The sequence below is a fragment of the Tamandua tetradactyla genome, chromosome 2, assembly GCF_023851605.1.
Source record: "Tamandua tetradactyla isolate mTamTet1 chromosome 2, mTamTet1.pri, whole genome shotgun sequence".
NCBI lineage: Eukaryota > Metazoa > Chordata > Mammalia > Pilosa > Myrmecophagidae > Tamandua > Tamandua tetradactyla.
The window spans coordinates 20,562,321-20,576,955 of record NC_135328.1 but is presented as its reverse complement, the minus strand read 5'-3'; the positions used below and the strand labels follow the sequence as shown (position 1 = coordinate 20,576,955).

The following is a 14,635-nucleotide window of genomic DNA, read 5'->3' as shown; positions in this document are numbered from 1 at the left end:
AACCACAGGAATGTAGATTGAGGTCAAGAATATGTCTTTGATTTTGGGGTACAAAATTCAATCTACCACAATAACTATGGTCTTCATTTGCATTTCCTTAATCACCCATACATTTGAACATCTTATATTGGTCAAATGTGTTTCCTCCTTGATCTTAAACTTTCGTCAGTTAAATGTTCCAGAAATAACTTCTACTCTATAACTTGTCTTTTCAAATTCTTTAAGTCGTTTTTTGGGAATATAAATTCTACCTATGCAAATGGTAAAGTTAATCAATTTTTTGTTTGAAAAGCCTCATTTGAATCTTAGGAAGTACTTCCCTGGGTGGTGTGATGGTGGCTCAGTGGTAGAATTCTCACCTGCCATGCTTGGGACCTGGATTCGATTCCTGGTGCCTGCCCATGCAAAAGAAAAAAAGAATACTTCTCTAAGAAATGTACTTATGTACTTCACTAAAATGTTACAGAATAGTTCTTTTGAATTAATCCATTGATGCAGAATCATTTGATTTTGCACATTATTTTAGGCAAGGACACTGATTTTTATGTGAATAATGATTTTTCCCATTCTATTTGTTGAATTGCCCCCTTTTCCTCTCTGATTCATCATGATACTTCTATCATGTGACACATTTCTGTATTAGTTTTGACTTGGTTTCATGGCTCTCCTATTTATTTGTTGATAAATATGTCCTAATAAGTCCTTTCTATTAGAGTCTTCAATTCATTCCAAATTACAGTTGTCATTTTATTTCTTCTATTTTATGTTTTTTTTGTTCCTCTGTTTTCTTTTTATTGTCTTTCTTTGTATTAAAATAGAATTTTCTAGTGTACCATCTTAATTTATTTTGCTAATATTTTTATTTTAATATTTTTTTGTTGTTATTTCCTTCCTGGTTACCCTGAGGATTAACATATGCATTTTTTTAATTGTGAAATATAATATATACACCATAAAGCAATAAATTTCAAAGTACATTGTTACAAGTAGTTATAGAACAGATTTCAGAGTTTGGTAAGGGTTACAGTTCCACAATTTTAGTTTTTTTCTTCTAGCTGCTGCAAGACACTGGAGACTAAAAGAAACATCAATATAATGATTCAGCAATTTTATATATTTTTAAAACCTATTTTTTCTGTTATAACTCCTCCTTCTCCTTTGATCTTTCTCCTAATCTTTAGAGGCATTTGGACTATGCTCATTCTAATATTTTCATGTTGGAAAGGGTGTCAGTAATACGGGATGGGGGATGGAGTTAGTTGATGCTCTGGAGAGGCTGGCCCCTTTGGGTTTCAGGGCTTATCTGGCCTACGAACCCATCTGGAATTTGTAGGCTTCTGGAAGGTAATCATAGTCCATGGAACTTTTGCAGAATCTCAGATAGAGCCTTAGGTGTTCTTTAGGATTCACAGGAATGGTTTTGGTTGGGGGTTGGCAAACCATGGTAAAATGGCAATATCTACCTGAAGCGTGTGTAAGAGTAGCCTCCAGAATAGACTCCCAACTCTATTTGAATTCTCTGAGCCACTGATACCTTATTTTGCTACAATTTTTCCCCTATTTGGTCAGGCAGACATTGTCAATCCCATGGTGCCAGGGCCAGGCTTATCTCTGGGATTCATATCCCATGTTGCCAGGGAGACTTTCACCCCTGGATATCATGCTCCACATAGCAGGGAAGGTAATGATTTTCCTTTCAGAGTTGGGCTCAGAGAGAGAGGCCACATCTGAGCAACAAAAGAGGTTCTCTGGAAGTAACTTTTAGGCATAACTATAGGTAGGCTTAGCTTCTCCACTACGTAAATGAGAATCACTAAAGCAAACCTCAAGATCAAAGGCTTGGCCTATTGATGTGGGAGTACCTAATGCTTGAGATAGTATCAGGGTTTTCCCCAGTGTTAAAGCTTAACAGTTTCATTTTTTTTCTCCCACCCCTCAAGGGACTTTGCCAATACTGTTTATTTCTGTTCCACATACTCTGGGATGTGTCCAGGCATTACATTAAGTTATACCGAAGCACAGGTCCTCATTCCCATTCTGGGCTCCTTGCATTTGGGTTGTTTAAATTATCTATACGGACAGGTTCGGTTGGATTATGCGCTACAGAAAATTTAGGTTTTAGGCAAAATAAACTTCTCTTCCTTTGGTATCACTGAGTAGGTAAAGTTCTACAATGCAGACAATGTCCTCCTTATCCCTGTATTGTGATTTACCTTATTCCTGGCCCCATCAGCTTCGTTCTTATCTCTAGTTGAAACTTGATCCTCTTTTTCAGTTTCTGTAACAGTTCTTGCATGTGGCAATGCTGACTTTCATATCTGCAGAACTCCTACTCTGAGTCTTAGGTGTTACACAAGTACCCAAAGTTCCAAGAAAGTACCAGGTGATACCCATATAGCACAGTCTCTCAAAATCTAGAAATAACAATTACATCTCTGGACTAAATGGAACTGCTATAAAGGCTTACAATGTAGGCCCAATTTTCTTATCAACATTTTCTAACAGAGACCATGCAATATTTACTCCTTTGTTTCTTGCTTATTGTGCATCACAGAATGTTCACAAGGTTCATTCACCTCATCACATGCCTCATGACTTCTTTTTTTTCTGTATCTGCACAATATTTCATCATATGTATACACCACAGTTCACAATTCTACTTCTCAGTCCGTGTATCCCTCAGCCACCATGTATAATGTCTAAAGTCAACAATACATGTCTCATATTGTTCTCAGTAGTATAATAATCACCACTCTCAATTTTAGTCAATTTTTATTGCTCTCAAGAGAAAAATAACCAATAAATGCCCTCACCAAATAGAATACCTAAACCTCCCCTTAACCCTTATTTTCCCTGCCTCCAATAATTTGCCCATGGTATTGTGTGGTGCTGTTGATGTCTTCCTGCTTAACATAATCATAGCATGCAATAGTAGTTTTCCTCCTATACCTTGATATTATTTACTTTTTCTACAGGAGACATAACTTTGAAATAGGTCGTGCAAGAACTTATTTATATTTGTTGCATTAATTGGTGGGATACAACCTCTTTCAGTCATGTTTAACCATGTTCACCTTCGGTATGGAAATAGTACTTATAGACTCACTAATGAACTGCCTTCACTTCTCTCCATTCCCTTACATTTAAGTTAAACCTCATTGGGTCACTCACTGTTCACCCCTCTCTAGCTTCCATGTACTTCTATTTCCCCTATATTGTATATTATAAGCCTCGGATTTTACTTTTCTCACGGTCATAAAAGTGAAATAAGACAGTATCTATCCTTTTATGTCTGGCTTATTTCACTCAGCATTATGTCCTAAGGTTTATCCTTGCTATCATATGCCTCAGGACCTCATTTCATCTTCCTTCTGCAGAATATTCTATCATATGTATATAACGCATTTCATTTAACTAGTCATCTGTTGATTGGCACTTGGATTGTTTCTGTCTTTTGGCAATTGTGAATAATACTGCTATGAACATCAGTGTGCAAATGTTTGTTCATGACACTTCTTTCAGTCCTGGTTATGTACTGAGTAGTGGTATTGCTGGATCATAGGGCAACTTGATATTTAGTTTTCTAAGAAACCGCCAAATGGTCTTCCACAGCGGTTGTACCATTGCACATTCCCACCAGCAATGCATAAGTGTCCCAATTTCTCCACATCCTAACCAACATTTGTGGTTTCCTATTTGTTTAATAGCAGCCATTCTTATAGGTGTGAGGTGATATCTCATTGTAGTCTTGATCAGCATTTCCTGTATAGCTAATGAAAATGATCATCTCTTCATGTGCTTTTTAGCTATCTGTATTTGTTCTTAAGTAAAATATCTCTTTATTTATCTCTTTAGCCTACTTTTGTAATTAGGTTGTGGCTCTTTGTTGTTGAGTTATATGATTTCTTCATGTACATGGTATATCACTGATGCTTGATTCCTAAATATTTTCTCTCATTGGGTTGGCTGCCTTTTCATCTGTTTGACAAAGTTTTTTGAGGCACAGAAGCATTTGATTTTGAAGAGTTCTCATTGATCTATTTTTTCTTTAGTTGCTTGTGCTTTGGATGTAAATTTAAGAAGCTACCTCCTATTGAAGATATTTCCCTATATATTCTTCTAGGTGTTTGACGGTGCTTGCTCTTATATTTAGGTCTTTGATCTACTCATTCTTTTGGCTATTGATATCCAGTTCTTCCATGCCCATTTTTGAAAGGACTGTTTTGTTCCAGTTTGGTGGATTTGGAGGTCTTGTTGAAGATCAGCTGACTATAGATTTTGTGGTCTATGTTCATACTCTTGAATCAATTCCATTAGTCAGTACTTCTATCCTTCTACCAGGACCATGCTGTTTTGACCACTGTGGATTTATACTAAGCTTTAAAATCAGAAACTGTTATTCCTCCTACTTCGTTCTTCTTTTTAAGGATACTTTTTAGCTATTCACTGTTTCTTTCCCTTCCAAATAAATTTGATATATAGCTTTTCCAAGTCTTCAAAGTAGGTTTTTTTTGGCGGGGGGGGGGATTTTGATTGCTATTGCATTGAATTTGTAAATCAGTTTGGATAGAATTACCATCCTAACTACATTTAATCTTGCTATCCATGAACAGGAAATGTTTTTCCACCTATTTAGATCTTTGATTTTTTTTTTTTCTTTTACATGGGCAGGAACCGGGAATCGAACCCGGGTCCTCTGGCATGGCAGGCGAGCATTCTTGCCTGCTGAGCCCACCATGGCCCGCCCTAGATCTTTGACTTCTTTTAGCAATTTATGTAGTTTTCTGTGTATGGGTCCTTCATATCCCTGGTTACGTTTATTCCTAGATACTTCATTCTTTTAGTTTCTATTTGAATGGAAGTTTTTCCTTAGTTGTCTCCTCAGTTAGGTCATTGCTTATGTTAACATAACATTTTGACAAAATTCTAGTAAAATACATAAATTTATTCCAATGTAAGTCTATTCCCAACCTTCCTATGTGTGATTAGTGTCATATATATTATACCTGTATAAACATTAAACCCTAAAATATAGTGTTATAAATACTGGTTTATGCATTTTATGTACTTTATCAAAATTCGGAGGGGAGAAAAATATAAATTAAAGTATTTTATACTAACCTACATATTTACTACTTCTTCTACTTCATATTTCTTCTTATTCATTCAAGTTATCATTTGGTTTTATTTCTTTGCTCCAGCATAATCCTGTTCCTTTTCCCCTGCCCCTTTTGCTGTTATGCTTATATTACATCTAGCCAAAAAACTCTCTTATATTTATGGCTTTATGCGAATTTCTTTTAAATCATTTTAGAGAAGAAAAGAAAAAATATATTTGGGAAATTTTAAGCTATTTTTTTCTGCCCCTTTCTCTTCTCTCCTTCTGGTATCCCAACCATGCATATGTGGATTCCCTTGATAGTATCTCATTAGTGTCAGAAGCTTTGTCCAGTTTTCTTCATTCTTTCATCTCTCTGTTCTTCAAATGAATTATCTCTATTAATCCACCTTTAAGTTCTATTTCTTTCTTCTGACAGATCTAATCCACTGTGGAGCCCCTTTAGTGAAATATAAAGCAATGGAAATTGCTTTATTTATCAACTCTAGAATATCCATCTGTTTTTTTAAATTTTTATTTCTTTATCGATATTCTCTAGTTGATGAATCATTGCTCTTGTATTCTTCTTTAATTGTTTAAACATCTTTATTTCATTGAGTGCTTTTTTATTTTTTAGTTCTTGGGTGCTTTTTTTTTAATCACAAAAAATATGAAACGCTTCACGAATTTGCGTGTCATCCTTGCACAGGGGCCATGCTAATCTTCTCTGTATCGTTCCAATTTTAGTATATGTGCCGCCGAAGCAAGCACCTTGGGTGCTTTTATAATAGCTACTTTGAAATGTTTGTCTGCTAAGTCCAGCATCTAGAACCCTCAGAGGCAGTTTCTATTCACTATATCCTTTCCCGTATAGGGGTCGCACATTCTTGTTTCTTTGCATGTCCTTATAATTTTTTTGTTAAAAATTATACATTTTGGATAATACCTTATAAAAATTCTGGGTATGCTTCCCCTCCCTGAGTAGTTGTTGTTACTGTTCGTTCTTGTTTTTGTTGTATAATTGTTTAGTGCCATGTCTGGACTATGCATGAGAAGTGGTCCCCTCCCCCACAGTTTGTAGATTCTGATGTCTATGTTCATAATTATTATTATCTATTTTTTATTCTTCATTTTATTCTGAAAGGCAGTGGTTTCCAGTGCTCACTGCTGGGTCAGCATTCCTTGGTGGTCGGCCAGTGATGGATCAGAAATTGTAATTAAGCATCTTGATCCAATAAGGTTTCCACGCTGTTACATTTGTGACCCATCTACTGGTGTATTGCCTGAAACAGCAACTGATGAAACTCGGTCTAGCTGTGATGATGGTCTCCCCTGATTGTTTTATTTTTTGATAACACTGATGACATGCAATTCACCATGCTCTGCATCAAATAAATCAGCCCCTTCCCGCTGCCTCAGGTAAACTGTATTCTGAAGGTGGAACGATGGTATGGAACCAGGCTGAGGTAAAAATGGCATAGAATCCCACTATTTTTAACAAGCTTCAGTAGATTTTCTTAAATAAGAACTTCTCAACTTGTTGAGCCATTTTCAATGTCATTAAATGATTACTTTTGATAATATTATCTGGTTTTAAAGCTGATTTTGGGGGAGACAGTTTTCTGAGGTGCTTGGTCGTGGTTGTTTCTCTAACCTTTCTTTGCCTGCTCTACTTTCTGGGCATGATATCGAGCACCCAGGTCAAAAGGGGAAGGTAAAACAGGATGGGATAACAATTCAAAGGCAAAGATCCAAGAAAAGGATAATCTTTTCCTGCTCTACGTTTGAAAGTATACATTTTAGAATCTAACACTTTGCAATTTAGACTTCATCTTACAGCTTGCATGTGACAGATATTTTTCCTCTTTTACTCATTGACTTTCCCTTGGGAAAAACTTTGAGCTCTAAAAATGAAATACAGATGTTGAAGAATTGCTGCTTTTGTAGGCTTGTTGATCAGTGAGTGTATGATTACAGATTTTCAGATGTGACTAAGTTCACAGAAGAAATATGATGAACAGCACTTTTCTGTATTTAGAAGTTTATATGTCCTGAAAGAAACTGTGTAAGACTACTTGCCTTCTTATGTGGGAAATAAAATTTTTGGATTAGATAATAACTTAATCAGCCCATATATTATAAAATTCTATAAAGTTAATGTTCTCCAATAAGCCTCATCATCTGCAATAACATGATTATTTGCAAGGTGACCTTGGTTTGATTTTTCTTTTCTTGCATGTGTGTGTGTTTGTGTTAATATCACAGAGTTAAGTAATAAAAAAATGTTAAAATTAGAGCCATGGAATGTGAGAATAAAGCTGACTTGAAACTTTGTGAATAATATATTATGCTTGATATAAATATGATCTGATTTTGTGAAAGCATATGAACCATTAGATATTAACAATTTTCTTTAAGTCCAATGGAACCATTCTCATCAGTAATTTCAGTACAGAAATAAGAATCATTAATGACTCTACTTTATCGCATTTGAAACAATAATTTCCACTTCTATTTTCAAAGAGCCGAAAGCTGTCACTCCTTTATTTTAGAGGTAAGACTAGTTCAATACTTGTCCTAGACGTTTTAGCATATTAGTAAACACTGAAAAATCTAGTCCCTTCTAATATTACAATCCATGCTATAGCGTGATGTAGATATCTTCAGACTGAGAGGTTCTCTCCATATTATTCACCATCTTTCTATGGGAATAATTATGAGCTACAAATTCAAAGTATCACTCTTTACATTTTGGTGCGTCCTCAGTAATTTCTATATTACAATAAACATGTTAACTCCTTAAGAAATGTTGCTCAAAAAAAAAATGGAGTGAATGAATTAAATGTCTGATTTGGAAATACTACTTTTTTCACTAAACCTTATGTTATTTCCACTCTCTTGGAAAAGTACTTTTCTGGACTTCTCAATTTTTGCTCGGTCCTTTTGTAGCTCCTTTCAGATCTATTGACTGTAGGGAAATAAATTAGTGTTCTAACTCAAACATTAGAAATGCACATATTTTAATTCTACTCATGCAAAAAAACATATTTGATATAAAAAATACAATAGGTTTCTTTGGTAACAAATATTTCCTTTATAACTCTTTATTGATATGTGTTTGATGATTATCAACATTGTCTTTATCATTTCTTTTGCTTCATAGAATATTGATTTTCTATCCTGAATATATAAACTCTTATACATGTAATATAAATTTAATGCCAGTATTTATTTAAGCAGAATGGAAACAAGATGTGTAAACATGAACGAAGATGTTAAAAGTATTTAAATTAAATTCTAACTTCCAAAAATATAAGATAGTCTCATAATAAACTTGGATGAGTTATACATCCTGTCTTGTTGCTTTCATTATACACTTGTAATTGTCAGGTAAAATGTTTTTCACATTATTAGACATGATAAATAATGATTACTTGCTATGAAAAGAAGTAATAAAAACCAAGGTCTTGCAACCTTCTGAAGTCTGAAATTATGATGAAATTAAAAGTTAAAAAAAATTAAAAACAACAAAACTACTATAAACTATTATGTTTTGAATTAGGCATCATTACCATTAAAATATTACATTCTATGTATTTGAAAAAATATTGACAAAATACGGTGACAAAACTTTAAAAGTTTTCATAAAAAGTTCATAGTTTCATATGATTAACATATGAATGTTATATCCAATTATTTAGTCAATTCCTTTAAACAGTATCTACTCCTTTCCCGATTATCAAACTATGTTCATCCTAGCTAGTTCACAAAATTCCAAAATATATAAAGAAATCAAAATAACTTCCATAATCATACTTTGTGTAAGTTTTCTGGAGGCAGATAGTGCCACTCATAAGAACTCTTTCTTTTTTCTTTTTGACAATGAAGAGCACCCAATAAAAATTTAAGGCATGGCAAAATTCCATATGGCCAAATATCAAGGAAAGAAACCAGGTAATATAAACAGCTCCACAGGAGATTCATAAATTGAAGTTAACTGGAAAGCCTTAAAATAGATGACAAATATATTTGAGAAAATAGAGGAAAATATGAAGAAAATACATGAAAAATTAGGGATTTTAGCCAAAAATTACAATCTGTCAAAAGAAATAAAATGTAATTCTAAAATTGAAAAATAAATATCTGTAGATATCTCATTAGATGTACTTAATAACATTAACAGAGCAGAAGACAAGATTTGTGTACTGGAAAGCAGGTCAATTAACATATGCCCATTGATGCATGGGAAGTCAAGACTGTGGAAAATCCGGACAAGAGAATTACATATTACATTTATGTATTGGGTAATTCACTGTTGTAAATACATAAATTCTCTACAAATGTCTCTGTACATTCATTCAATGCAATCTCAAACAAAATCCCAAATAAAATTTTGGGGAAGTGAAAAGACCCCAGTGCAAAATGATAATTATTGAGCGTTTATGTTTATTATGAGGCATTATTAGGCACATTTATATTTTGTATGCTATTTTGTATATGTTATATTTCAAAATTAAAAAGATTAAGAAAGATATAAAAGTTAACATACCTGATATGCTAGGAATACACTCATATATAGAATATCTTTGTATTGATTTAATTTAGGTATTTAAAGGCAGTGATTTTTCAGATTGGATAAAAACAAAATCCAGATTTTTTATCTGAGTTCTTTCATTTACACTAACGTTGATTTTTAAAAAATACATATATATTTTTTTATATTAGAAAAGTTGTAGGTTTACATAAAAATCATGTAAAAAATACAAAGTTCCCATATGCCCTATACTTGACACTTTATGTTGGTGTGGTACCTTCATCACCATTGATGAAAGAATATTAAAATACTACTGTTAACTATAATCCAAAGCTTGCATTGGATGTATTTTTCCCATATACCAGCTTATTATTAACACCTTATAATAGAAATATATATTTATTATAATTCATGAAAGAACATTCTTACATTTATTCTATTAACCACAGTCATAGGCCAAAAGAGATTCTCTGTGTTATATAGCCTGTTTTCTAATTTTCCTTCTAGTAACATACATGAACCAAAACTTCCCAATTCAACCACATTCACAAATATAACAGCACTGTCAGTTACAGTCACGATAATGTGCTAACACTACCACTATCTCTTTCCAAACATTTACAATCAACCTAAGTAGAAATTCTGCACAAATTAAGCATTCTTTCCCTATTCTCTACTCCCATTCTAACCCCTGATAACCAATATTCTAGATTCTAACTCTATGAGCTTTCTTAATTAGTTCATATCAGTAAGATCATATAATATTTGTCCTATTGTATCTGGCTCATTTCACTCAACATAATGTCCTCAAGGCTCATTCATGTTGTCTGGTGCATCCAGGACTTCATTCCTTCTTATAGCTGAATAATATTCCATTATATGTATATACCACCTTGTGCTGGTTTGAAAGGATGTATGTCCCCTAGAAAAGCCATGTTTTAATCAAAATCCCATTTCATAAAGGTAGAACGATCCCTATTCAATACTGTATATTTGAAACTGTAATCAGATCATCTCCCAGGATGATGTGATTTAGTCAAGAGTGGTTGTTAAACTGGATTAGGTGACGATTTGTCTTCACCCATTTGGGTGGGTCTTGATTAGTTCTGAAGTCCTATAAAAGAGGAAAACATTTTGGAGATTGAAGGAGACTGGGAGAAAGCAGAGAATGCTGCAGCACCACAAAGCAGAGAGTCCATGAGCCAGCAACCTGTGGTGATGAAGAAGGAAAACACCTCCCGGGGAGCTTCATGAAACCAGAAGTCAGGAGAGGAAGGTAGCAGATGAAGCTGCCCTTCCAGCTGAGAGAGAAGCTCTGACTGTGTTCACCATGTGCCTTCTCACTTGAGAGAGAAACCCTGAACTTCATTGGCCTTCTTGAACCAGGGTCTCTTTCCCTGGATGCCTTTGATTGGACAAATCTATAGACTTATTTTAATTGGGACATTTTCTCAGCCTTAGAACTGTAAATTAGAAACTTATTATCTGTTTCTGGTATATTGCATTCTGGCAGCTAGTGAACTAGAATACACCTTTTGATAATTCCTTTATCAGTTGATGGACACATTTGGGTTGTTTCTATCTTTTGACAAATGTGAATAATGCTGCTATGAATCTCATGTGAAAATATCTATTGAAGTTCCTGCTTTTTGTTCTTCTGAGTACATACCTAGCAGCAGACTTTCCCACATCATATGGCAATTCTATACTTAGCTTTCTGAGGAACTGCCAAAATGTCTATTCAAATCTTGCCCATTTTTTAGAAAATTAGTTTGTCTTATTAATATTGAATTATAGGATTTCTTTACATAGTCTAGATATTAAACCCTTATCAGATATATGGTTTCCAAATATCTTCCCCCATTGAGTAGATTACCTTTTTGTTTACTTCCTTGACAAAATCCTTTGATGCACAAACATTTTTAATTTTGAGAAGGTCCCATTTATCTATTTTTTTTTCTTTCATTGCTTATGCTTTGGATGTAAATTTAAGGAACCATTTTCAACCACAAGATTTTGAAGATGCTTCCCTTCATTTTCTTCTAGGAGTGTTATGGTCTTGGGTCTTTGATCCAATTTGAGTTAATTTTTTCATATGGTGTGAGAGAGTTCCTCTTTCGTTCTTTTGCATATGGATATACAGTTGGCACCACACCAAGTATTGAAAAAGCTATTCTGTCCCAGTTGAGTAGACTTGGCAGCCTTATCAAATATCAATTGGCCATAGATGTGAGGGTCTATTCTGAACTCTCAGTTCAATTCCCTTGATACATATATCTATCCTAGTACCAATAAATACCATGCTGTTTTGACCAGTAGCTTTGTAATGTGCTTTAAAGTCAGGAATTTTGAATACTCCAATTATGCTTCTTTTTCAACATGTCTTTAACTATTCAGAGCCACTTACCTTTCAAATAAATTTGATTATTGGTTTTTCATGTTGAGCAACATAAGCTGTTGGAATTTTTGTTGGGGTTACATTGAACTGTACATCAATTTGTGTAGAACTGACATCTTAACAATATTTACTCTTCCAATCCTTAAACGTGGAATGTCCTTCCATTTATTAAGATCTTCTTTGATTTCTTTTAGCAATGTTTTTTAGTTTTCTGTGCACAAGTCCTTAACATTCTTGGTCGAAGTTATTTCTAGGTATTTGATTATTTTAGTTGTTATTGTAAATGGATTTTTTTGTGTGATCATCTCAGATTGTTCATTAGTAATGTATAGAAACACTACTGATTTTTGTATGTTGATCTTGTATCCTGCCACTTTGCTGAATTTGTTTATTAGCTGTTGTAGCTTTATTATAGATTTTTCAGGACTTTCTATGTATAGGTTCATGTAATCTGACAAGAGTGAAAGTTTTACTTTTCCTTTCCAATTTGAATGCCTTTGATTTCTTTTTCTTGCCTAACTATTCTAGCTTGAACTTCTAGCACAATACTGAATAACAGCAGTGACCACGGGTATCCTTTTGTCATTCCTGTTCTTAGAAGGAAAGCTTTCAGTCTTTCACCATTGAGTACAGAGTTACCTGTGGGTTTTCCATCTATGCCCTTCATCATATTGTGCAAGTTTCCTTCTATTCCTACCTTTTGAAATGTTTTTAACAAAGGATGCTAGATTTTTTAAAATGCTTTTTTTCATCAATCACGATGATTATGCTGTTTTTCCCTTTAGATTCATTGACTTGTTGTATTACATTAGTTGATTTTCTTGTGTAGAAACACCATTGCGTACATGGGATAAAACCCACTTGATCATGGTGTACAATTATTTTAATTATAAAAATTCAACTTGAAAGTATTTTCTTGAGGAATTTTGCATATATATTCATTAAAGAAATTGCTTTGTAATTTTCTTTTCTTGTAATATCTTTATTTGGCTTTGGTGTGAGGATGGTGTTGGCTTCATAGAGTGAGTTACATAGTGTTCCCTCCTCTTCAAGTTTTTGAAAGAGTTTGGGAAGCGTTGGTATTAATTCCTCTTAGAATGACTGGCAAAATTCATCTGTGTAGACCTGGGATTTTATTTATTGGAAAGTTTAATATGACTGCTTCAATCTCTTCATTCACTTGTGAATGGTCTGTTGATGTCTTCTATGTCTTCTAGAGTCAATGTAGTCTGTTCATATGTTTCTAGGAATTTTTCTACTTCATCTATTATTTTTTTCTAATTTGTTGTCCTACAGTTGTTCATAATATCCTCTTACAATCCTTTTTATTTCTTTGGGGTCAGTAGAAATGCCTCTCATTTCTGATTTTATTTATTTGTATCTTTTCTCTATTTTTCTTTGTCAGCCCATCTAAGAGTTTGTGAATTTTATTGATATTAAAGAAACAACTTTTGGTTTTGTTAATTCTCTTTGTGTTTTTATACTCTCAATTTCATTTACTTCTATAATTTTGCTTTGGGATTAGTTTATTTTTCTGTTTAATTAATTAATTAATTAGTTTGACTCTTCTTTTTTTAATGTAAGCATCTAGAATTATGAATTACCCTCTCAGCACTGCCTTTGCTGCATCCCACAAGTTTTGTTATGTTGTGTTTTCATTTTTTTTAGGCTCAAGATATTTACTGATTTCTCCTGCAATTTCTTCTTTGATCCACTGATTGTTTAAAGTTATGGTGTTTAATTTCCATATACTTGTGAATAATCCAGTTCCCCACCTGTTATTGATTTCCATCTTTATTCCATTATGGTCAAAGAAAGTACTTAATATAATTTCAATCTTTTAAAAATTTATTGAGACTTGTTTCATGGCCCAACAAGTGGCCTTGTATGATCCATGACCACTTGAGAAGAATGCATATCTTACTGTTTTAGTGTGTAGAGTTCTGTATATGTCTCTTAGCTCTAGTTTACTTCTCATATCCCTCAAGTTCTCTTTTACAAAGCTGTTATCTAAAGTAAAGAGAACTTGAGGGATATGAGAAGTAAATTTGTCCTAGATGACAAATTCTGGGAGGAGGGTCACCCAGAGAGGACGTTCCCAACATAGTGTTTCCCACCCAAAGCAGGACCACGGACCCATGAAGGGCGCACAGATCAGCTCAAAAGAGCCCTGGGGAAAGGGTCAGGAAAGACACCAATTTTAATAATTTTAAAATATTAAAATTATATCAAGTATATATCTGTAGATAGAAATGATTCATTGAAGTCTCCAACTATTATTGTAGAGACATCCATTTCTCCTTTCAGTTTTGCCAGTGTTTGCTTCATGTACTTTGGGGCTACCATGGTTAAATGCATAAATATTTATGATTGTCATTTCTTCTTCGTGGATTTTCCCTTTTATTAATATATATCATGTCTTTGTCTTTTATGACAGTTTTGTATTTAAAGTCCATTTTGTCCAATATTAATATATCTATCTGAGCTCTTCTTTGGTAGTTTTTGTGAAATATCTTTTCCTAACTCTTCACTTACAACCTATTTTTGTATTTGGGTTTAAGGTGAGTATCTTATAGACAGCATATAGATGGACTGTACTTTTTTA

The 14,635-nt window shown here is 33.7% G+C and overlaps 1 non-coding gene across 1 annotated transcript; it reads right to left on the bottom strand.

The window, feature by feature from the left end:
- Positions 1 to 5,762: 5,762 nt before the first annotated feature.
- Positions 5,763 to 5,869, bottom strand: LOC143675140 (U6 spliceosomal RNA). The gene has a single exon (XR_013171384.1). It is a non-coding gene; the product is annotated as a U6 spliceosomal RNA (small nuclear RNA).
- Positions 5,870 to 14,635: the final 8,766 nt, after the last annotated feature.